At 48.2% G+C, this 23316-nt stretch overlaps 1 long non-coding RNA gene across 4 annotated transcripts in view; it reads right to left on the bottom strand.

The window, feature by feature from the left end:
- Positions 1 to 263: 263 nt before the first annotated feature.
- Positions 264 to 23316, bottom strand: part of LOC137206470 (uncharacterized) — a 42520-nt gene continuing 19467 nt past the window's right edge. The window contains exons 2-5 of one of the 4 annotated variants that reach the window (XR_010934663.1): positions 16106 to 16224; positions 12349 to 12479; positions 11540 to 11653; positions 264 to 1038 (exon numbers count right to left, since the gene is read on the bottom strand). This is a non-coding gene — a long non-coding RNA (uncharacterized lncRNA). The remainder of the gene's footprint in view (positions 1039 to 11539; positions 11654 to 12348; positions 12480 to 16105; positions 16225 to 23316) is intronic. The other 3 variants (XR_010934662.1, XR_010934660.1, XR_010934661.1) reach the window with 3 other exon arrangements.

Here is a 23316-nt window from a genome sequence, read left to right as displayed (position 1 = left end):
CTGATCTGCATGTAAATATACCACCCAAAGCACTCCAATAAGGAGAAGAGATGAGCATAGACGGGCAGGGCAGGAGGTGGGAGACCAGTGAGAAGCCAACGCAAAACCCGTGTGAGAGAAGATGGCGGCTTGGATTCTGATGGACTGGACGTGGCATCTGAGAGAAAGGAAGGAGATAAAGATGACTTCCATACAAATTATTATGTATAAAATAAGCTACAAGGATATATTATACAACAGAGGGAATATAGCACATAATCTATTGATACAACAACTATAAATGGCGTATAACTTTTAAAAATGGTGAGTCACTGTATTGTACACCTGTAACTTCTATAATATTGTACAGCAACTCTACTTCAATTAGAAAAAAAAGAATAAATGAATAAAAGATGACTTCCGGGTTTGGGTCCTGAGCAACTCGACAGCCTTGCCTTTCTCTGAGATGCGGAAGACAGAGAAGAAGCGGGTTTAGAGGGAGGCGTAAGAAGTTTCATTTTGGACAGGCTGAGGCTGATATGCCTGGGCAGCTGAGTGCATGGGTTGGGAGTTGAGAATTCAGGGGAGTTTCAGGCCAGAAATATACATGCGGGCGCTGTCAGTAGGTAGGAGATGTTTAAAGCCTTCAGGCTGGAGAAGCTCTCCCAAGGAGAGAGTGCTGTATGGGTAGTTTTGAGAAGAGTCCCTCCCTGTCCTTCTCAGACATGGGTTTCCTGAGTGACCTTGACCAAGTCCCTTCACCTCCTGGGCCTTTGGCTTGTCTGCAGAAGTATGGACTGGAGCACTTGGTCTCCAAGACCCTGCCCTGCTCTGCGATGCTGTGATAGAGGCTCTTCGAGGTGCATCACCGCCTGGGATGTGCAGGCAATGGAACGGCTGCTGTCCTCCATCAGTGTTGATCCCAACGAGGACAAAGATTCAGATGTGGATGGGCTACCACCACGCTCAGCGAAACCTTCGTGCCGCTGGAGTGAGACCTCAGATGTCCTCCGTTCTTCAAGCTGTGAAACAAGCAAGCCCTTCAATATCTCCAGTTTTCTACAACAAGAAGTCAGAACCATTAGAGAAATCTGTCCACCTGGGAATCTCGGGAGGACTGGAGTGGCCAGCAGGGTCAGGCAGCCCTGCGATCATGTCACCAGGAGATCGTTTGCAACCTGCTTATCCACGAGCTAGGAGATGGAGGGCTGTGGTTGCAGCCTGGGCCCTTCTGCTGGGCATCCTCTTTCCCATCAGCAGAGCACTGCCATTCTTACCTCCAGATGTAACCATTTCCATTACACTCTAGGGTGACCGGACCCTGAGGGGGCGGAGTCAACATCTGTCCTAATGACGCAGTGTCTTCAGCGGGTGCCTCAGAGATGGGGCCCCGGACAAGGGGGGAATCCTTTGTTTCTAGGTCATGCAGGCTATTTTCATAGAGAGCAGAATGAAATGGAGACCAGAATAGACTGGAAGGGCTTATTGGGTTGAACTGAAAACTTCCTGGCACCCAAAAGGTCAAAGTCAGCAATGATGAGCTGATGAGACCAACAGGAAAATCCACGTGGGTGGCCCTCCCATAGGTGGTGGGTGCCATGGTCTCAGAGCACGACCTCTGGCAGACGCTCCCTGGCTTCAAATGCTGGCTCTGTCGTTTTTCTAACTGTGTCACCTTGGACCAGTGACATAAACCTCTGTGTGTTTAGAAGCTCCACATGAAAAGTGGATGCATAATGGTCCCCACTTCATAGGATTGCTCTTGGGATGACGCGAGTTCACACGTGTCCAGTCCTTAGAACGATGCCCGGGGCACTGGGAGTCCTGTAAGAAGCTCGCTGTTCGTAAGGGTGGATCCCTTAACCAAACTCCATCCCACTATTTGAAACATCACCAGGGACACATCGGGACCCAGAACTCCTAGTAGATGAGAAGAAGAACTCAGCTCACACACGTCTTACTTCTCTTCTCGCTCTTGAATCAGATTTAAGCCAATGTTTTTTGTGGTGTTTTTTTTTTTTGCGGTACGCGGGCCTCTCACTGTTGCGGCCTCTCCCGTTGCGGAGCACAGGCTCCGGACGCGCAGGCTCAGTGGCCATGGCTCACAGGCCCAGCCGCTCCGCGGCATGTGGGACCTTCCCGGACTGGGGCACGAACCCGTGTCCCCTGCATCGGCAGGCGGACTCTCAACCACTGCCAATAGTTTTTGACTTGGTGTCTGCAGTGTGAGGGACTCTGGCCGGAAACACAGAACCTTCTGATCAAGACATGGAGCCGAGACACAAGAGTGTGACTTGCTGAACAGAACGCGAGGTGCAAGTGACGCGCAGATGGTGACGGGGAAAGTGTCAAAGGGCAGCAAGTGATCAATGCAGACACTGGGACAGACTGGGAGAAGTAGAGGAATTTGAACAAAGAGTATCAGTGGGTCATCCACTCGGAAAACCCAAGAGAACCAACCAGAACTTTCAGAGCTTATAATTGTGCCAGAAATGCCATGAGCTACAAAGTCAGCCTATAGTTAGGGAGCCAAGCAAGTCAATTATGACATTTCCATAAAGAGAGAAACAAGTAAGGAGAACCTAAAAGTTTGTTGAAAAGGAAGGAAATTTAAGAGGAACTTGCTTTACCAAATTTGGTGTTGATACAGGAATAAAGGAAAAGATCGATGGAACAGAATCCAGGTGCTAATTAATGTATCCTATGTATGAAGAATAAGCAAGTTAAATCCCAAACAGAAACAAATCCAATTTTCAACAGCAATGATATACAGGACTTAGGTATTATTGTTATAACAAGTCCGTGGGAGCCATGTGAATAGAGCTATGCAAGGGAAGAATCAAATGCTAAGTTTCATAGCCTATTACTGGATAAAAGTTAATATTGACTAGATAGCTATTTCCTTCCTTTCAAGCTATAGAATGTGAAGTTCCATGCAGTTATCATGAGAAAATGGTCTAAAGTGAATTTGGAAAAGAAAGTCATAAAAAAAATTTTTTGAATAAAAAAGAAATTATGGAGTTAGTTCTATCAGATATTCTCACACATAGAATCATAATAACTGAAGTGTGGGGCTGATTGAGAACAGAACTCAATAGAAAGTTCAGGAAAAGATATAAGATTTCACAATGTGATAAGCTTGCATTTCCATTATTTGGCGGAAAGTAGATTATTCAGTAAATGACATTCAGACAATTTGGAAAGGACCTAGTGATCTAGACAAAATATTAAATTCGATCCATACGTCATTACGTCCGTTGAAATAAATTCTAGACGCACTGTTAATGTAAATAGAAAACAATGCAGTCCTGGTAGAAAATAAATGAATGTTTATATAACATGAGGGAATGTGTGAATATGACAGTAAATGCGGACAGCACAAAGGAAAAGTTGGCTGCATGTGAAAAGCAGATGAGAAATTTTCTTACATATCTCTCAAATTCATTCATTTCTCAATTCCACAAACTTATGCCAAGATATCATTTCTTCCCTGAATTCATTCATTCATTCATTCACTCATTGAGTGCCCACTCTATGACAGATGCTGTTGGTGGTACCAGGGATAGCGTAGTTTAAAAACAAAGGGGCAAAAATCCTGACCCTCTGGAGCTCTAATACTGTTGGAGCAGACAGAGTATAAACAGGATAAATAAGTAACATATATAATAAGTCAGACTGTGTTTGGATTTTTGAAGAACGATACAGGAAGGGAAGGAGATACGTTTCTGGCAGGGAGGGAGTCGTTTGCAATTTTAAACAGTGGTCAGGAAGGCATCTCGGAGAAGCTGACATTTGAGCAAAAAATCAGAGGAGGAAAGGGGGTAATTTCTGTAAATAAGAGCAAAGGCCCTGGGCCAGACGTGTGCCTGACCGTGTGTGGGGATCCCCAGGGAAGATGGTACGTGAGGGAAAAGAGTAGCAAAGATGAAGACAGGAAAAGTCAGCCCTGGGCTGAGGGCTGACCACATGGGCTCTTATTTCCCAGGGTCACAGAATAAAATGGTCTTAGAACCAAGACTCAGATGGAAGTTACCCAATTCCAGGCCTTTCTTACGTGTTCCTTGAGCCCGGCTGGTCCCACTCTGCTCATCCACCTCCTTGAGGCTTCGGCCCCCACTGGGAGGGAGGGTCCATGGGCTGACTATGTGATTCATCCCCCAAACTGGATCCTTGTTGAGCACGCTGGAGGCACCATTAGCAATTATTCCAGGACATGGCGCCTGTCCCAGGCAAACTGAGCATGACTTGTGGTCACCTCACCGGCACCATGTTTGCACAGCACTTTCCATAAAATTGAGGAAATGCCCATTGTCTGCACAGAGAATGGGGACAGGCTGATGGTCCAAAAGGGTGGAAACCCAGGCTCCACCCTTCCCAGCTCTGTGACCCTGGGCAAGCTCTGTGCTTTCCCTAGGCCTCAGTTTCCTCAATTGTCAAATGGCTGAGGCAATAATAACCCCCACCTTTCATGGTTTCTCTAAAGATGCAATGAGGTGACACGTGTGAAGCTCGTCAAACCATGCCCGGCTCGTGGTGTGCGCTCTACAAGGACTGACTTTCATTGTCACGGGTCTGACATGGGTCTCAAAGGTCTGAAATGAAAGTATCAGCAGGGCTGCTCTAAGGGAGAATCTGTTTTCTGGCCTTTTCCACCTCCTGTGCCACCCACATTCCTTAGCTCATGGCCTCATCCCGCCATCTTCGAAGTCGGCGATGTAAGGCTAAGTCCTTCTCACGCTGCTTCTCTCTCTCTTCTGCCTCCCTTGTCCACTTGCAGGGACGCTGCTGCTAACACTGGTCCCACCCAGGTAACCCAGGATCATTCCCTATTTTAAGGTCAGCTGACTAAGCAACTTAATTCCATCTGCAACCTAATTCCCCTTTGCCATTTAACGAGCATGTTTAGTTTCCAAGAACTAGGACATGGACATCTTAGGGGACCATTATTCTGCTCACCACAGGGGTAATTGAAACCTAACCTCCTCCCATTCCCCAGGTGGGAGCACTGAGGCCCCTGAAAAGGAAGTGAGCTGCCCAAGGTACCATCAATGGTCAGTGCAGTGACCAGACTCCACCCACAAACCCTCGCTCCCAGACCAGGGCTCTCCCAGGTAGAGAAAGTTCCACGCAATCGATTTCACAGCTGGGGTATTCAGAGAGAGATTTACTGCATTACGGCCGTGGGAAGCACTTGCTCATTTTCCTAAGCTGCTCAGCCTGGGGTCTTTCCTCTAGTAAGAGGTAAGTGACAGTTGGGGACTTTCTCTGTTGCTGGAAGTCACACCAAGTTCAACGATAATCATTGTGGAAGCACCCTTCCCCAGTCACAGATTCATTACAAAAAAATGTTTCAAAATAAATGTCCATTTCCCACACCTAGAATAGAAAATGGATACGGCAGTCGTGCTCAGGGCACGTGACTGATCCAAGAGCTGATTCAGTCATATTCCTGCATCTCAAAGGTCACTCAGGAATCTTCAAGAGCACAGCCCCCTCGTGCAGCTGGGCGGGGGAGGGATGAGAAGGCGGGTAATTTATACACATAATTATCCTCCTGGAGTGAACAGATGGGAGTCTTTCTCCAGGAGACGTGGTGTACAACGTCCCATTTCTCACTGGGGCAGCAGGGACAGTTCCAATTAACCAACTTCCCATGAACCGGCCCCCAGCAGAACTCAGGGGAGGGAGAGGAGGGAGAAAAATGTTCCGTGTTTGTGTTCGCATCTGTCCAAGCGAGGCGCCCACTTGAAAACTTAACGTTCTCCCCACAGTTAGAAGCGACGTGCTGGGGTTTCTAGAGTCAGAGGCTCACAGTCGTGCTCACACGCCACCTCCAGCCCGCAGCAGTCCCTCCGTCCTCAGCCAGGAGGCCAGGGTTGAGGGGGGTACTCTCCCCCTTGTATGGGAACACAGGAACCCCACAGACCTTAAGGAATGTGCAGTATCGTTGGGAGAGATGAAGCAACAGACAGGAGAACTGGCTGTGAGCCGACAGTGACCATTTACCCAGGCTAACTGGAGTTCCATGGGAACTGGTGGATGGCAGAGAGCGTGCACTTGCCATTGAGAAAGGCCCAGGTCCATATTCCTGCTAAGCCCTGTACCTAGCTGTGACCTTGGGCAAATCATTACTACCCTCTGAGCCTCAGTTTCCCTACCCAGCAAGGATGTACCATCACCACCACCTGAAAGGGTTTGGAGGGATGACTCGGGTGGGTATTTCATCAGATTCTTCTTCCTGCTTCCTTTTTCATGTTAGTTTCTTAGAAGGGAAGGGGAGCCCATTCCCTTGGGGTGAGTGTGGAAGGATTTACATGGGAGTGTAGTGTGATCCGAGCTGTAAAGAAGGGTGTGGCGGACACAGCTAGTTGCCCCCTAAGCATCCGCTTCTCCCTCCTCACCATCAGGACCCCAGCTTTGATCAAGATGTCATTGTGCCCAGCTAAGATGCTCACTTTCCCAGACTCCCTTGCAGCTAATGGTAGCCACATGACCCCATTCCAGCGAATGGAACATACATGGATATCCACATGGTGTTCCTGAGAATGCACTGCTGCTTCTGCGACACAGCAACCTCCCCTCCTTCCTTCTCTCTCATTCCCGCCTGGAAGTGGAGCTGCCACTTTAGAACCAGAAGGTGTTTGACGAGCCTGTGGATAAAAACCACTATGCGGAGGATGCAAAGTGGGGAGACAGAAAGAGTCTGGTCCTTGGAACATGAGTGAGAGATACAGCTCTGGCTCTGTACTGCCTGCCTCTGGGCTTCTTCCTGTGATGTAAGAAAAACAAACCCATCTTCATTTAAGTCACTCTTAGTTGGGTTGCCTGTTACTTGCAACTGAAATGGTTCCTAAATAATACAATGTCATGATGACACCAAGGAACAGGACAGGCATTCCTGCAGGGCAAATGGCAGAAGTGAGTCAAGGGAAGTAGAGAAGCACCAGGTCTGTGCAGGGACCAGGGCTGCTGCTTCACCCCCAGCCAGTCAACTCCAGATGACCAGTCAGGGAGGTCACAGCCCCCTGCAGGGACTGGTCTAGGAAGGAGCACGTGACCCACTACTGGCCAATCAGACGTGATGGGAAGTCTTCTGGAAGACTCTACAGAGTGTTTTCAGACTCCTAAGAAAATACCCAAGAACGGACAATCACTCCCCTCTCTTTCAGACATTTTTCACATGCAGAACTACCTGGAAGTGTTGGCAGCCACCTGGTTGTCAAGAGGGGAGCTGGTCTATGGACAAAGCTGGCGTCCCAAAGATCACAGAACACAAAACGGGAAAGACCCAGGTTGCTTAATGACATCCCTGAGTCACTGGATTAACCAAGCTGCAGCAACCTAAACTCCTATGTGAATAATAATAACCACTGACGTCACCAATGTTGAAAATACTTGGGAGTAGGGTTAACTGTTACTTGCAGCCCAAATCATCCAAACTAATGCCTTGTATCTGAGGGGAAAAAAGATGGGTCATCATCAGTCAGCTAAGCTGAGGGTGTGCGGTTGCTTTGAGTCGTTGCATACATGGCTTTCTTTAACCTTCCAGAGTGGATCATAAGTGCTTGCTGCAGGGCAAGACTGTCATTGATGAGGTCTCTGTCTTATTGTCAGGCAGCACGGCTCCATGGTAAGAACACGGACTGTGGACCAGATTGGCTAAGTTTGAATCCTGATTCTGCCAACTTCTAGCTTTATGACTTTGAGTGAGTTGTTTGAACTCTCCTTACTTTGCTGATTTAAAAAATAGAGATAATAATAGCACCTCCCTCTTGGGGTGGTTGTAGGATTAAACAAGAGAATCCACGTAAAGAACAGCTCCCGGCATGTGGAGAGCGCTGTGTGAGTTAGCCGTTGTCATAGTGACAACACAGGTGAACAGAATGTTTTACTGCTGTTACAGCACTAGTATTCCCATTTTGCAGACAGGGATACTGAGGCACAGAGAATTAAGTTCTTTGCCCAAGGTCCATACAACTGGTAAGTGGAGGAGCTGAGGTTTGAGCTCAGGCAGTGATCTCTTAATCACCACTCTATCCCATATCCTCTACACAGTGGTCAGATGGAATGAACCAGACAGCTAACCAGGGTGGTCATTAGCCGGCTGGAATCCATCCTGCTTCGCTGGTGCGTGAGTGCGTCAAGTACCAGCAGCAAGGGTGTGCCCCCTCGTTGCCAGGCTCCACGCGGCTTCCAGCTCCAGTCATTTCAAAGCACGTTATCATTTCTCCTTTGCATCTTGGAGCCTCTGAATGGGTCAGCGGGCTCACAGATCTAGAGGGAGCCCGGCCAAATCCCCACCATCTGGCATCGCCCGAGAGACAGCATATGTTGTGGCCCCCTGCGTGATGCCTTCCCCGAGATGCCTCCAAATGAGACCCTAAATGCTCCCCTGCTGAGGGCGGCTGGTCCGCAAGTCCCCTGCCGAGGAGCGCCAGTCCCCACAGCTGACGGGCTCCCCAGGCCCCGGGTCTTCTTGGGCTTCCGGGGCCAGCAGCTCCCAAAGGCACCAAGCTTGGATGGAGGTACTCCTTTATCTTTTCAGGCTGGAACAGTGTCCTCCGGGCAGGGAGAATGAAAAAACTAGCTGATATGAGATCAGACTGCAAGCACGGGGCACTCATGTGGCAACGACCAGGTCCAGGCACTGTACGAGGTGCCAAGAACACAGAGATAAATAAAGCCTGTTCGTGCCCTTCAGGTTTAGAGAGCAAGACAGACATAAACAACGAATAAGCGCCAACATTATGGAGTTGCTCCCCGTGTGCCAGACGCCGCCTTAAGTATTGACACATTTGGTCTCCACCACTACTCCATGAATTGGCTCCCGTTATCATCACCATTTCTCCCAGGAAACTGAGGCACACATAGAGAGGTTAAGTCACTTGCCCAAGATCACACAGCAAATAATAGGTGGCTAGAGCCAAGGTATGAACCCAAGGCTTCTGGTTCCATGCTGCAGCCTCTTCACCACCCCCGCTGCTGCCTATGCCCTGAGCAGGAAGCAATGAATCCTCCTCACTGGGGAGGGGCCACCCAAAGGGAAGAGAAGTCAAGAGAGGTGCTCGGGGCTTCCCTGGTGGTGCAGTGGTTGAGAGTCCACCTGCCGATGCAGGGGACGCGGGTTCCTGCCCCGGTCCGGGAAGATCCCACATGCCGCGGAGTGGCTGGGCCCGTGAGCCATGGCCGCTAAGCCTGTGGGTCCGGAGCCTGTGCTCCGCAACGGGGGAGGCCACGGCAGTGAGAGGCCCGCGTACCGCAAAAAAAAAAAAAAAAAAAAAAAAGAGAGGTGGGCAGACACGGACATTGCCAGATGACAATGACAATGATGATAAGAATGATAGCAGCTAACAGTTGCTGTGCGCTCACTGAGCGACTCATCTGAGTTTCCACCCAACACGCTTAAGAGGCTTACCATCATGACCCGATTTTACAGATGAGACAACGGGGGCACAGAGAGGTTTGGTGACCTGCCTAATCTCACGAGGCTGGGAAGAGGCAGAGCCAAGACTTGAGTCCAGAAGTGTGGCTTCAGAGCCTGTGCCCTCACCACCAGGCCAACGGGACGGGGAGATGGTCCCGGGTGAGGAAGCTGCCTGGGCCTGGGTAGAGAATAAGCCAGAGTACGTGGGGTGGTAAGGGGTTGGGCTGCGGGTGTAGGGGCACACGGGGGAAAGGGGCTTTAGGAAGGCCTTGAACTCCAGCTAAAAGGAGACGGGATCTCAGGCGGAACATGGAGATCCGAGTTCTGGTTCTGACTCTGGGGTCAATATGTGACCACGTTGCTGAGACTCAGCTTTCTCTTCTGTAAAGTGGGCACATCCCAGCCTATAGGAAGATAAAAATTCCCTGAACAGAGTAGTGTAAGGAGAGGGAAGCAAGGGGTCCATACTTGGTAGTTAGAGTACAAAGTGTGAGATGGGGTCACCAAGCATGAGGCTGGAGGAGCGAGCAGGGCCTGGTGGGCAGGGAAACCAGTGAAAACTATTTAGGTAGGAAAGTGATGTGGTTTGTATCCATCAGGCTTCTTAACTGCAAACAGCAAACACCACTCTGACTGGTTTAAGCAAAACTCAAATTCGTTAAAGGAGGGCAGGCAACATGGAGAATCCTCCGAAGGTCCAGAAAGCTGAAATCAGGAGACACAGCCAGAAGCAGCACCCGACCACAGGGCACTGGGCACCAGCAGGCGTACCCCACTCCCTCCAGAAGGACCAGATGCCTCCACGGCTTTGCTTAACAAAACTCAATTCTGTTTGTCCCTGCATATTCCCTTCGAAAGCATAGTCTCAAATGAGAGCATCTGATTGGAGAAGCCAGAGTCACCTGGCTGCCCCTCGCAGCAGAGGAGGCTGGGAGAATGCCATGACTGCCCTCTGGGGACGTGGCAACTGCACTATGGGAAACTCCCCAACACAGGGTGAGCATTCAGAGGGTGCTGGGCAGCCTCAAACCTTCCCCAAAGCCCCTTCCATAGTCCAATTTGCACTGTAGTCTGATTTCTCCACTGGGAGCCTGGAGTTGGGATTTTAGGAGGTTAAGACTGAAGATAGGGAGACCAGGAGGTGAAACCGTGGGAAATTAGTCAAATCCACTTTACCCACCTTCGCTAATCAAGGTCATCTGCAAAAGACTTGTATGTCCTTCAAGCAGCAAGTGGCCTTAGAGGCCTGAATCAGCTGTTTTCTAGGAACTTGGAGTCAGCTGTGTCTAGTTTTTGAGCTGAGCTGGTTAAGACTGGGTGGAACCACTGACCCCCCAACTGGGCATGCGCCAGTGTCCGCTTGGTGACCTTTTGAATGTGCAGAGGCCTGTAGCTTGGTTACACCTGCACAGAATGACAATGACCACACTTTTTTCCAATCACGTTTCCCCAAGAAACCCACGCTCCCCACGCCTCGGACCGCCCTGCTGCTTTATTCGTTATCCCGTAAATACCCCAGCCCCTCGCCTTCAGGGAGGTGAGTTTAGGATGCGTTTCCCCATCTATTCGCTGGGCTGCCTTGCAAAGAAACCCTCCCTGCTGCAGACCTCAGCAGCTCAGCATTGTGGCTTGCTGTGCCTCGGGCGAACTCAACCTGCTTCGGTAACAGAAACAACGGCAAGAAATGATAGGGACCTGAATGCAGGCAGTGGTGGCCAAGATGCAGAAAAGGGGCTGGACCTGGGAAAGATTCAGGAGGTAGAATCAGCAGGACTTGAAAACGAGAATGGCTTTACAACAGGGGCACACACATGGGACCAAAGACGTGGTCAACGTTTGAGAGTATCATAATCCCACCCAGGCAAAAGCGACACTGTTGGAAGTTGGCAAACGATGCGGGTGGCTGATTTCAGGGAGGGAAGCGAGGGTGAAGGGGATGCGTGGGATGGGCTCTAAGGGCTGTACTCATGGTATATTGGTTTTCTTTGAACCCTTTACAATGGGGATGTTCTCCTGAGCCAGCCTTCCTCTATTCTCTGCTCAGATATTGTTTTTTCAAGGAAATAGTTACCACAGAGGCTTGGCACGGATAGGCAACGAGATCTCTAAGGGAGCTGAGGCCTGTGGTTTGCTCACCGTTCGATCCCAGGGTCTTGGCATAGAGGCTGACCCACCTTGGGCACACGGTGACTGCCGATCATGGAATGACCGTTCTTGAAGTTCTGCTAGGCTAGATCTTCAAGAAGGTTGCTTCCATAAGAGAAATAAGAAAAAAGGGGAAAGTCATTCTGTGTCCCTTGCCCTCGTTGAAGCAAGGGTGTTCTGGATAGGATGAGAAGCATTCAGTCTTCACTGAATGATGTTTTATTACACCGGGGAGGCAGCCTAGGGATTAGGGGTGAGGTCGAGCCATAGGAAGGTCCTGCCCTCATTAGCTCTGACCACACTCTCAACCCAGGGCAAGATTTAAGGTTTGGCAGTAAACCTGCCGAAGTGCTATACCTCCACTTTGGGAGTGGAGGAGGGGAGGGAAAGAGAAAAGAGTTCAAAGTCCGACTCCATTGTTTACCAGCGGTAGAGACCCCGGGCAGGTGTATTTAGCATCCCATGTCTCTGTCTGATGCCTTAAAACAGGTTCTGCCGTCACCATACCTAACTCCGGGGTGAGGGATACACATGCGCACTTAGAAGGGAGCCTCACACACAGTAAACACACTACGTTCACCCTGATGATTGTGAGCTTTTCCGTATTAAGTCAGCCAAGCTCTCCCTTGCCTCTGGGATCTTGCCTCTGCTATCCTGTCACCCGGAAAGACTTTCCTTCTGACCTTTCCATGCAGCTCCTTCCCAGCACGTAGTTTCAGCTCCAACGTCACCTCCTCTGAGGACTCAACTTGAAAGCCCCTCCGTCCCGACTGCCTGTTTAATTTCTTCGGAGGACTTACCACAGGGCGCCCGAGGTCAGCTTCTCAGGGCGATGCCAGGTTGCAGAGGGATCAGCCTGTAGATGCTGACTTGTGAGATGTAGCCTGCAGCTTCTGGTGGTCACCTCTGCCATCATGAGGGAAAAGTCGGCCTACAAATGAGCCAAAGAGATGGAAGAGAAGCAGAGAGGTGGAATGTGAAAGGCGGGCTCCTGATTTCAGCCGTGCCTGAAGCCCACGTTGTCCCTTGGTGTACTCCTCCCATGATCCAATGGATTCTCTCTTGACTTGCACCAGTTAGGTTCCTGTCACTTGAAACTGAAAGCTTTCTGCTTATGGCTCTGCTTCTGGATCCATAGAGAAGCCCACAGGGGACTAGGGCATAGGGAGCGGCCACAGTTCCCATCTCTGTGGGCGTCCCCTACTGACCCTGGGTTCCGCCTTGCTGGGTCTGCCGTTTCAACAGTCCATCACCCCAACGGTGGCCCAGCCTCAGCCCCCCGTCGGCTTCTTCTGGCTTTCTCCGGCTTCTCTCTCCCTTTCCTCCCCGTTGTCAGTCTGAGGCTGAGACCCCTTCAGCCAACCCCCGAAACAATTCCACAGCTGCCAAAGACTAGTATTGTGATGTGCAGTAGGGCGTTGCCTTTCTTAAAGCCCTATCTCTTTCTCTCTCTCTTTTTAAAGCTAATACATTTTAAATTGTAATTGTTTAATTATACATATAACAACAGTTACTATTTTAAACATTAAGGGTACAGTTCAGTGGCATTAAGTACATTCACATTGTTGTGCCACTGTCACCACCAACCATCTACAGAAATTTTTTCGTCTTACAAGATGGAAGCTCTGTTCCCATTAACACTAACTCCCCATTCTCCCTCTTCAGAGCCCCTAGCAACCACCTTTCTAATTTCTGTCTCTATGAGCTTGACTCCTCTAGGTACCTCATGTAAGTGGAATCATATTTGTCTTTTTGTGTCTGGCTTATTTCACTTAGCATAATATCTTCAAGGTTCATCGTGTTGTAGCGTGTGTCAGAATTTCCTACCTTTCTAAGGCTGAATAATTTTCCACTGCATGTATAAACTACATTTTGTTTATTCTTTCATCTGTTGATGCTCACCTGGGTAGCTTCCACCTTTTGGCAATTGTGAATAATGCTGCTATGGGCATGGGCGTATGAATGTCTGTTCTTGTTCCTGCTTCCAAATCTTTGGGGATGTATACTCAGAAACGGAATTGTTGTATCTTATGGTAATTCTATCTGTAATTTGTGGAGAACCTGACATACTGTTTTCCACAGCAGCTTGACAATTTTACTTTCCCACCAGCAATAGCACAAGGGGCCAAATTTCTCCACATCCTTACCAACACTTTTTTCTGTTTGTTTGTTTGTTTTTATAGCCACCATCCTAATGAGTGTGAAGTGGTATCTCACTGTGGTTTCGATTTGCATTTCCCTAACGATTAGTGATACAGAGCATCTTTTCATGTGCTTGTTGGCCATCTGTACATCTCCTTTGGAGACATGTCTATTCAAGTTTTAGAGCCTTCTTTGTTCATTTCATTCGCTCTTTAGTCATCCATTCAGTAAATATTTCTTGAGCATGTACTATATGCCAGGTATTGTTCTATGCACTATAGGTACAACAATGACCAAGACAAAGCAAACAAACTGAACAACATAAAACATAAGCTCTTTTCTCCGTGGAGTTGCCGATCTTTATTTATAACATAATTCTTGCTTCCGAGGGCTTGTTGTGAGAATGAAATAAAGTAATATCTAAGACCCCAGCAGAGGCAAGGCATCAGTCAGCCCATCCCTTATCCTCTCCCCCGACTCCCTGTACTTCCACCTTTCCCCTTCCTGTGCTTCCTCCATCCCCTCTTCCGTCTTCTCCTCATCACATTATCCTGCCTTTTCCCTTCTTTGTGTGCATTTCAAGAGCTGGTGAATTTCAAGATCTCTGTGCATTTCAGTAGCTGGTAGATTTCAGGAGCTTTGTGTGCATTTTCCCAGAGCTGGAGCCACCAGGGCTGCGGCTGGGAGATTTCCATCCTTCCTTCAGCTTTGTTCCAAAACATGAGAAAACATTTTGAGAACACTCACCCAACCTTACTTTTTAACTCTGCCACGGAGCAGTTGTACTCAGGCTACATGGAACCTCCGTGAAGAAAGCTACCGTTTCACTATAAAGTCCTTTTTTCTGATAACATTTCTTGAGAATCTTCTATGACTCGGAAGACATGGTGAAGCTGGGAGAGACAACTCAAATATTTACGAAGAGCCGGCCTGTAGAGCCGGGAAGAGGTGGCTTGTAGGCAGGAGGTGTCTGACTAATGAGTTGGGGGGTTGATCAGAGCCTAGAGCAATGGTTGAACTGCAGTGAGTAGACAGGAAATAAAGTGGAGAATTGGGCTTACCAACTGGCCTCCCCTTCTGATAACTAATGACTATTTAATCCCTACTATGTCAGGCATTTTTAAAGAGCTTTATTTAGATTAACTTGCATAATCCTCACAACCACTCTGGAAAGTGCAATTAAACCGATTTCTAGAGTATGAAACCGACATGGGAGAAAGGAAGGCATTTTTCCAAAGTCATAATACTGTTGAGTGACAGATACAGGATTGGAACGCAGGCTGTCTCTGGCTGCCTCTGTGGGCCGGACCACTGTCCCCTTCCCCCTGTGCTCAAGGGCAGAAACTGTTCCTTGGAATCTAAGTCTAGGCCTGTCTGACTTGCAGTAGGTGTTCAATAAGTATGTGTTGAGTGTTAATGAATATCTGAGAAGAACATCCCAGTTTATAAAACACTTCACCTCTCTTAGCTCCCGTGTCCTCCCCGGAACCCTGAGAAGGAAAATCAATATTCTATAGATTAGGAAAATGAGGCATGAGCACAAAGCAACCAAGTAGTAGAGTCGGGGCTCAAGCCAGTATTCTCTGACCTCTGCTCCTGTGTCGTCTCCACCAGGCCAGACCATTAGGAACCATCAAGCCCAGAGCAGGAAGGGCCCTGGGGCAAGAACATGATAAGGTGGCAGCCGGAGAGGAGCTTTGATGTTGGAACAGATGTTTATGAAATTCTAGCGTCCAGGGAAGAAATTAACGTAGAGAGGGTGCTTACAAAGGAAAATGACAATGAGGTGGTTCCTTTAACGATCTAGGAAAGGATCTATCTGGGCAATGAGGGGTGCATATGCAAAGGTCCTGAGGTAGGAGTGAGCTTGGTGTTCAAGGAACAGAAAGCACCCCAGTCCAGCTGGAGTGTTGCAAGCGTGTTACAGAGGGGCCAGGAACACAGAGAGTTGAAGCCAGGGAAGGAGGTGGGATTTTATTCTGGATGCAACTACCCGCCCCTGGAAAATATTAACAGGCAAGTGACTTGGTCTGATATATCGTTTCAAATGATCCTTCTGACCATTCTGTGGAGGATGGATTGCAGAGTGCAAGATGGAAGAGACAAGTTTGAGGTGGTCCAGGTTAAAGATGGTGGTGGTTTGGATCAGAGTGGACTTGATGGAGGTGGAGAGAAGTGGACAATGCAGGGTCTATGATGGAGAGATAGAGCCATGGCTTTGCTGATGCCTTGGAAGGTGGCAGGAGGAGGGAATGTGAGCAACCAACTGGGCATTGATCCGGAGTCGTGGACAGCTGGCTAAGGCAAAGCCCCTGGAAGCTTCTCCCAGTGGAATGAGCAGGTCTCTCAGCAGTGGCTAAACAAGTCATCTCATGTCCTTAGGAAGAGGTGAATGGGACCCTGATAAATGCCCACCTTCTTCTCCAGGCTTCTTCTCAGGGCTCGTTTCCATGTGCCCAGTGAGGGGTCAGGCCTCAGAGGCTGCCAGACTTCCGAGTTCTCTGGAGGTGCGCATACCGCTCTGTCTGCTGCTCCTGGATGGAGAAATGTGAGACAGGAGGGAAAACATACGAGGCTGCCAGCCCCATCGCCCCGCTGCTCAGGCCTGTGTCCTGGCGCCAAGCAGTCCGTACAGATGGGCTCTGTTAGCTCCGGGCACACAGGCCCCAGGTATTGGATCCATCATCAACTCGTGATGAATGGTAATCAGAGCAAAGACTTCGCCAGCCGCAGAAGACTTGGAGGTGTTCAGATGGCAGATGGGGCAGGCATGAGGGCCCGTAGTGTACCTTTCTATTGGAACAGAGCATCTAGAAGAGCCTAGACATCCCTCTGCAATTCCCTCTGCAAAAATGGGGGGTGGCAGTGACTCTGGGTTCAGTATGTCCCCATCACTCTTCTACGATGGCGACTTCCCAGGATTCCTTTGACCTAACAGCTGTGCCTTCCCTGTCCCCCAAGTTCCTGGGGGCCCAGCCTTTGGCTTTTCATCTGGGCTTCCCGTCCCAGGTATGGAAGTTTCCTGCACTCCTCCCCATCAAAACTTCTGCATTTTATTTTATCAATGAAGACACTGTTCTTAGAGCTTAACTAATCTGATGAATGAATGTGCACAAAGGGGTTCAAAGACTCTTTGGCCACGTAGGCAGTGATTTGGTTTCCTGTCCCAGAGTCACCCCTAATGAGCTTGGGGGATTAGAAAGCCCTGGAGAGATTATAAGGCGTTCTGAGTACCCAGCTGAGACGCGCTCCTGGGCTTAACCAGAAGGGTGGAAGAGAAAGAGGGAAGACAGTAGCTCTGTCACTGTGTAATCCACCCACCGGCATTTAAGTTCCTTCCTCGGATGCTCTGTGACAGAGTGGACACAGACGGGAAAGCATTACATCACCTGCAGGGGGCGGGGAGGACGGTGGTGTGAGCATCATCAGGCTTTTGCAACAAGTCGCACAAGATGACGTCATGTAAAACTCTGAGCGTTCACTGACCTTCCACCCCTTGTCATTACCCGAACTGATCTTTTTGAGTTGAGGGAACAGGATTCTCCTCAGGGTAAAGTTTCAGGAAATGAGTGAAAGGCCACTGACAAGTGAGAAGAAGTATTCTACTTTTTAAACTGCTGTCAAGGCTACTGTTAATCTCTGGGCACCATGGTAGTTTTTATTTTCATGCCTGTACATTAGCTCGCTGTCCTTTAGGAAGTGGAAAGTTGCTATGCCTGATGAATAAATTCAGCTGGTCTTTTGGCTTAAAAAAAAAAAAAAAAAAAACGGAGTGTTTTTCATGATGCTTGTTGCCTGTTAGATCTGACCGGGGCACAAACTTCGGGGAAGCCACAAGCTTTGCTTTCTCTGTGGAGCAGTCCTGTGTCTGACCCTCCGCTCTGGGGGCAGCAGAGCTTTAGCCGCTCTCCAAATTCAAGTGCCAATTTGAAGTCGACTAATCCAGACCCCATCATGATAATCACAGCTGCTATTTATTGAATGCCTGCCATGGGTCACCTCTTCTGGGCATTTTAACGTGTATGTCCTTATTTAATCCTCCTTACAGCTCTGTTGAGATTGGGTCTTGTCATCCCATTTTCTCAGACAAGAAAGCTGAAGTCCAAGTGCTTGCCCGAGGCCTCACTGTGGGAAAGAGGCTTGAGCAGGTGGGTGCGCCTCACAGCTCACTTGACCCCAGCATCCATGTTCTCTGTAGGACCCACGCTCTCCCTGCTTTGTAGTGAGAATGTGTTCCAAACAGGCCCAACTCAATTATCCTAAATTTCACCACATTTCTATATTCCTACTTTGCTGGACTTCTCTAAGGCTCACAGAGAACGTCACTGGATTAGAGGCTGGAATTGCTCCATCTCCTGATGTATCATTTAACCACACAGCATGTGCTCTCGTCTCTCCTCTCCTTTTCTCCCTATTCCCTCCTCTCTGACTAGCCAAATCATACTCAGAAGACTCCTTTATTACAAGCAACAAAACCTCCAATTCAAAATGGTTTATGCATATAAAAATTTTTTAGAAAGAAAAAAAATGGCTTATGCACTAAGAGAATGCATTGACTTTTGTAACTGAAAACAGCAGGAGTGTGCTAGCTTCAGGTACAGTTGATCAAGTTTCAGGTACGGGTTGATCAAGTTGTCCAAAGGATACCATCAGGATCTGGTTTCTGTATCTCTTGGCTCTGTTCTCACATAAATTTTCCCTTTGTGGCTGCAATATATTTCACTTCTTCTCAGACTCAAGGCTTCTGGGAAAGAGGGAACATCTTTGTGCCAACATTAACTTATGCATTCAGCCAATATTCAGGGAGTATCACTTTGTTCCAGAATTTTTTCTAGGTGCTGAGGATTCCTGAGACAAAACAGGCTCCTGCCTTCCTGGAGCTTCCAGTCCAGGTGGGTAACTGACAACACAGGCATTAACAAATAAACATGAAAGATGTCAGCTGTGACAAACATGATGAAGAAAAACAGTACAAGGCAAGGAAATAATAAAAAGGGACTATTTTAGAGCAGTTGGGAAAGGAGGTCAATTTTTAGAAAAAAATCTACATGAGGCGAGCTCTGTGAATACTGGAGAGAGGAATGTTTCAGGCAGAGGGACCAGCAAGGGCCAAGGCACAGCAGAGGGACCAAGTGGGGTATGTCAGTGCAAGAACAGGAGATGAGAGTGGCTGGGGATAAAGGGTGAAGGGGGAGAGAGGCTGGAGAGGTGAGCGGGAGCCCCATCAGGTCGTGGGAGGGGCCTGAGTTTTATTCTACACGTGAAAGAGCAGACAGTGGAGGGTGGAGGGCAGGCGTGAGGAGCTCTGATCAGCACACAAAGGACCCCCTGTCAGCAGCAAGTCTCACGGGGACTTTGGGGCCACATGCTCATTCCTAGATCTTTACTGAGACCGGGGATGTGCTACCCTGGTGGGCTGAGGTCTGAGCTGAGGCGGGGGCAGCAGTGGTTCTCCAGAGAAACACGCGGTACTGCCAGCAGGAAGATGAACAGATTCCAGGCGGCTGAAATAACGGGGTCCGCTCTGGCAGCTCCTGAGGCTGCTCTCAAGTGTCACCTCCAGGAACCCGCCCCATGCCCACCCCTCCCTCCACGTGGTCTCTGCAGACACACACGTGTGGCCAGCGCAGGCAACAGGAAGCTGTCCCTGCCCTCTGCTCACCCATCTGTGTCTTGCCTTCTCTGATGGATCTGGGGTTTGCAAACAAGTGCCCTGGGCCAAATCCAGCCCACACAGGCTGTTTTTGTCCAGCCCCTGAACTAAAACGGTTTTTACACTACACACACACACACACACACAAATATGTGACAAAGACCACACTTGGCCCGCAAAGCCTAAAATATTCACGATCTGGCCCTTTTACAGAATAAGTTTGCTGAACTTAAGCCATTTAGGGAGGTTTTTTGTTCCATCTCTGCATCTCTAATGGGATGTGTTCCAATGGCAACATCTGATTGCATCAGGCTAGAATCAGTCCTCTTTGATCACTGAATGCACGGAGCACGTGGAGGGTCCAGTTTTGTGAGCCAGGTTTTCCTACAATAGTCATAGTAAACGGTGGATTCTGACGGGTGAACGGGACGTCAGCTGTTTGTCCCTGCATAGCACCCACTCTGCTTTTCTTTATCACAGCAGTCTTGTCTCCATTCTTAGCACTTGAGTTTCCTAGGGCATCACCCCAGGTTCCAGAAAGGAGTTCTAAACCCCTACTGAGACAATGAATTGAAATTCTGTGATTTCTGGCAAAAAAAAAAAAAAACTTGGTAGGGGCTGGAGTAGGGGTCTCTTTCCATTGGCCCGGGAAATGGGAGGATCTCAGCCTGGACCCCTGGCAGTAGGGAGCCCCAACAGAGGAGGGCAGAGCTGAGAGATGGAGAAGGAGGAAACCTGAGTCTGGTAGTGGCAGCTGCCCCTTTTAGTGGCCATTTGTCATCCAAGCTTCTCTGCCCAGCTGTGTGAGTGGGTAGACTAACCATGGAATTCATTGGCCAAATCAGACCACTTCTGAGCAAAAACGGGGTGCTCATAGCATTATATGGGGCCTGTCCCAGGCAAGCCAGGATGGATGGTCACCTAGATGGACCTGGGCAAGTTATTTAGGTCTCCTTATCTCAGATTCTTCATCTGAGGAATACCTATCTCCAAAGGGATATTACAATGAGTAAATTAATTGATGTAAAGTACTTCAAAGACTGCCAGGCACATCATAAACTACTGACGTGTGTTAGCTACTGTTGTTGTTGATGGCATTGTTGTTTTCATCATTGTTTGTCCTGGAGCATCCTTAAGTTTCCTCCCATATTTAGAGAAGTTCCCATCTTATGGGTTCATGTTTCCCCAAATGAGAAGTCAGAAACATATTTTCCTGCACCCCCTAGGGTGCAGGAAGGTGACCCAGTTCCGTGAGTTAGACGCACCTTGCAATCCAGAAGCCGGTCACCTGGAGAAGGCACCACGCAGATTCTTGTTGGTAAGGGGCCCCTGGGACACACACCCCTGTGGCATCAATGTGGGGGCTCCAGTGCTGGTTCCTGGGCTCAGCTGCAGTGTCCTCAGGAGAGGGGACAGTGATGTTTGCTCTGGGGCAGCTGTGCACTACAATCTGGATGTCGCTCCTGGTTTCAGAGCCACCAGACCTGTTTCTTTGCTCTTCCCAGAGATCCTGTAAGCCACGTGATAGCCTTCAATAAGCCTTTTTACACTTAAACAAACTAGATTGAGGTCTCCTGTTTGTAGCTAATATGTAACTGATAAAACCCCCTAGATCCAACCATGCCTGCAATCCTCCCCCAGACTTTTTCAGTTAAACAAGCCAGTCATCCTGACCCATCTCCCCTTGTCTTCTAATTCAGTTTAATTTGGATCCCTACCATTTATAGCCAATGACTATCACTAATACACATTCCTGCTATCAAAATTTGGAGGGAAATGTAGAAAATTTAAAACCATAGTTTTTGTACAAAGTCTTAAAACACTCCCCTCCCCACCATGTAATATGTCCATTTTCACTCATCAGCCATTTAAACAGAGTTCCTGGATACCTAAATCCGAAGCCAAAGATAGACAACAGGTGTCGCCTATTTTTGTACTGATATTTCCCAAATGCTGGCTTAGGAAATGCAAACTAAGGCTCTGGATTGCTGCTGTCATCTCTGGCAGAGCTCCAGGAATGAGGTGAATCCGTGTGGGTGATTTGAAAGGCGATTGTCTCTGGAGAAGCCTACCTTCCTTCCCACCTTGAACTTGTGGTTGCGTGATATCCAGAGTGCTTTGTGAACAAATAAAACGGCAAAGAAAACACACTAATTGCCATATGCCCTCCCACCCATCAGCAGCCCCCCAGACTCCCTATAAAAAGTTCAGCCCTGAGACTGGCTGGTTTTCTGAATATAGACCTTTGTGAAAACCCTCTAAGACGTATCCTCTTATCAACACCCCCAGATAATTTATCTGGTTATGAATGAGGGTTTCAGCCCAAGAGGAAAAAATGTTAAACATCTCTGGAAATAAAATTTCCAATCACACTCAGAGTTTACATTTCTAACATTATTTCCATGTGCCCGTCAGAGCTGGGAGAAGGAAGAGAAAAAAACTGAGCCTTCAGACCAAGACTTTGCCCGTCCTGTATTTTTATGGGCAGGCAGTGTTTGATGCCACCTTTGAGGGAAGGGATTCCAGCACTGTCCTCCTGCAGGGATTTGGGATTTCATTTTGAAAAGTCAGGCCATACCTAGGTGAGGGCGGGGCCTGTGGGAGAATCTTTTTTTTTTTTTTAAATCCAATTAATGCCTTCAGAGACATCAGTTTTGCCTGTGTGACTTAAAATGTCATTTAAAAATATTATATAGTGTAATTGACCTTTTGTAGTGTACAGTCTATGAATTTTAATGTATGTATGTGTTGTGTAATCCCCATCATAATCAGGATACAGAAGAGTGCTATCACTCCCCCCCAAAAAATCCAACCTCCTGCTATTTCCTTATAGTCACAACTTCTTCCCCACATATAACCCCTGGCAGCCCCTGTGCTGTTCTCTAACACTGTTTTTTTCCCTTTTCAAGAAGTCATATAAATGGAAATGTACAGTAATCTTTGAGACTGTTTTCTCTCTCTCAGTGCCTTCCAGATTCAAAGAAGTTGCCGTGTATATCCATAGTTCGTTCCTTTCATTCCTGAGTAGTATTCCATCATGTGGATGAAAAGACTGTTTAACCATTCACCTGCTGACGGGCATTTGGGTGGTTTCCATGTTTTTGCAATTATGAAGAGAGCCGCTGTAAACTTTTGGGCACAGGTTTTTGTGTGAACATAAGTCTCCTTTCCCCTTGGGTAAATAGCCAGGAATGGCATTGCTGGGTCATCTGGTAAGTGTATGTTTAATTTGATAAGAAACTGGAAAACTGCTTTCTAGAGTGACTGTACCATTTTGTATGCCTAAATGCAATCCATGAATTCCAGTTGCTCCACAAGCTTTTACATATATTGATATATGGCGCTTGTGCTTGTATTGTCAGGTTTTTATAATAGCCATTCTAACAGATGTGTAGTGGTATTTCATTGTGGCTTTAATTTGCATTTCCCTAATAGCTGATGATACAGAAACGTTTATCATGCGTAGCAAATGTCAGAAAATCCAGCTCAAACCATTTTCCTTAATAAACGGTTTTGGTGTTGTTGGCTGGGTTGGGTTTGGCGCCCATAACAAGTCCAGAGGCAGCATGCCTCGTGGCAGGTAGAATCCAGGATCTTAAGTGATTTGACTTCTCTTGTTCACCTCTGCTTTCTGGAATGTTGGCTTCATCTTTGGACTCTATCTTCTGGTGGTTCTGGGTTCTCAACGGGTGGCAGCAGAATCGCTCCTGGGTGTCTAGAACACAGATCTTTACACCACACAAACAAGAGGAAGAAAGGAGGTCTCATAGTATCTAGTGTGTAAGTCATAAAGTTTGTATCCTTTTGCTAGCCCAAATTGGGTTATGTGTCTATTCCTAAACCAATCATCCAAACCAAAATGCCAGAGTGTGCCGTTTGGCATAAGCTCACATGAGCTCCCCTGTGTATCTGAGCCTGGTATCAGTTCCACCCAAAACATGTGTCTGGGAATATAGGAGGGATAATTTTCCCA

Source organism: Pseudorca crassidens, chromosome 15 (genome assembly GCF_039906515.1).
Source record: "Pseudorca crassidens isolate mPseCra1 chromosome 15, mPseCra1.hap1, whole genome shotgun sequence".
Classification (NCBI taxonomy): Eukaryota; Metazoa; Chordata; class Mammalia; order Artiodactyla; family Delphinidae; genus Pseudorca; species Pseudorca crassidens.
This window is presented reverse-complemented; position numbering and strand designations above follow the sequence as displayed.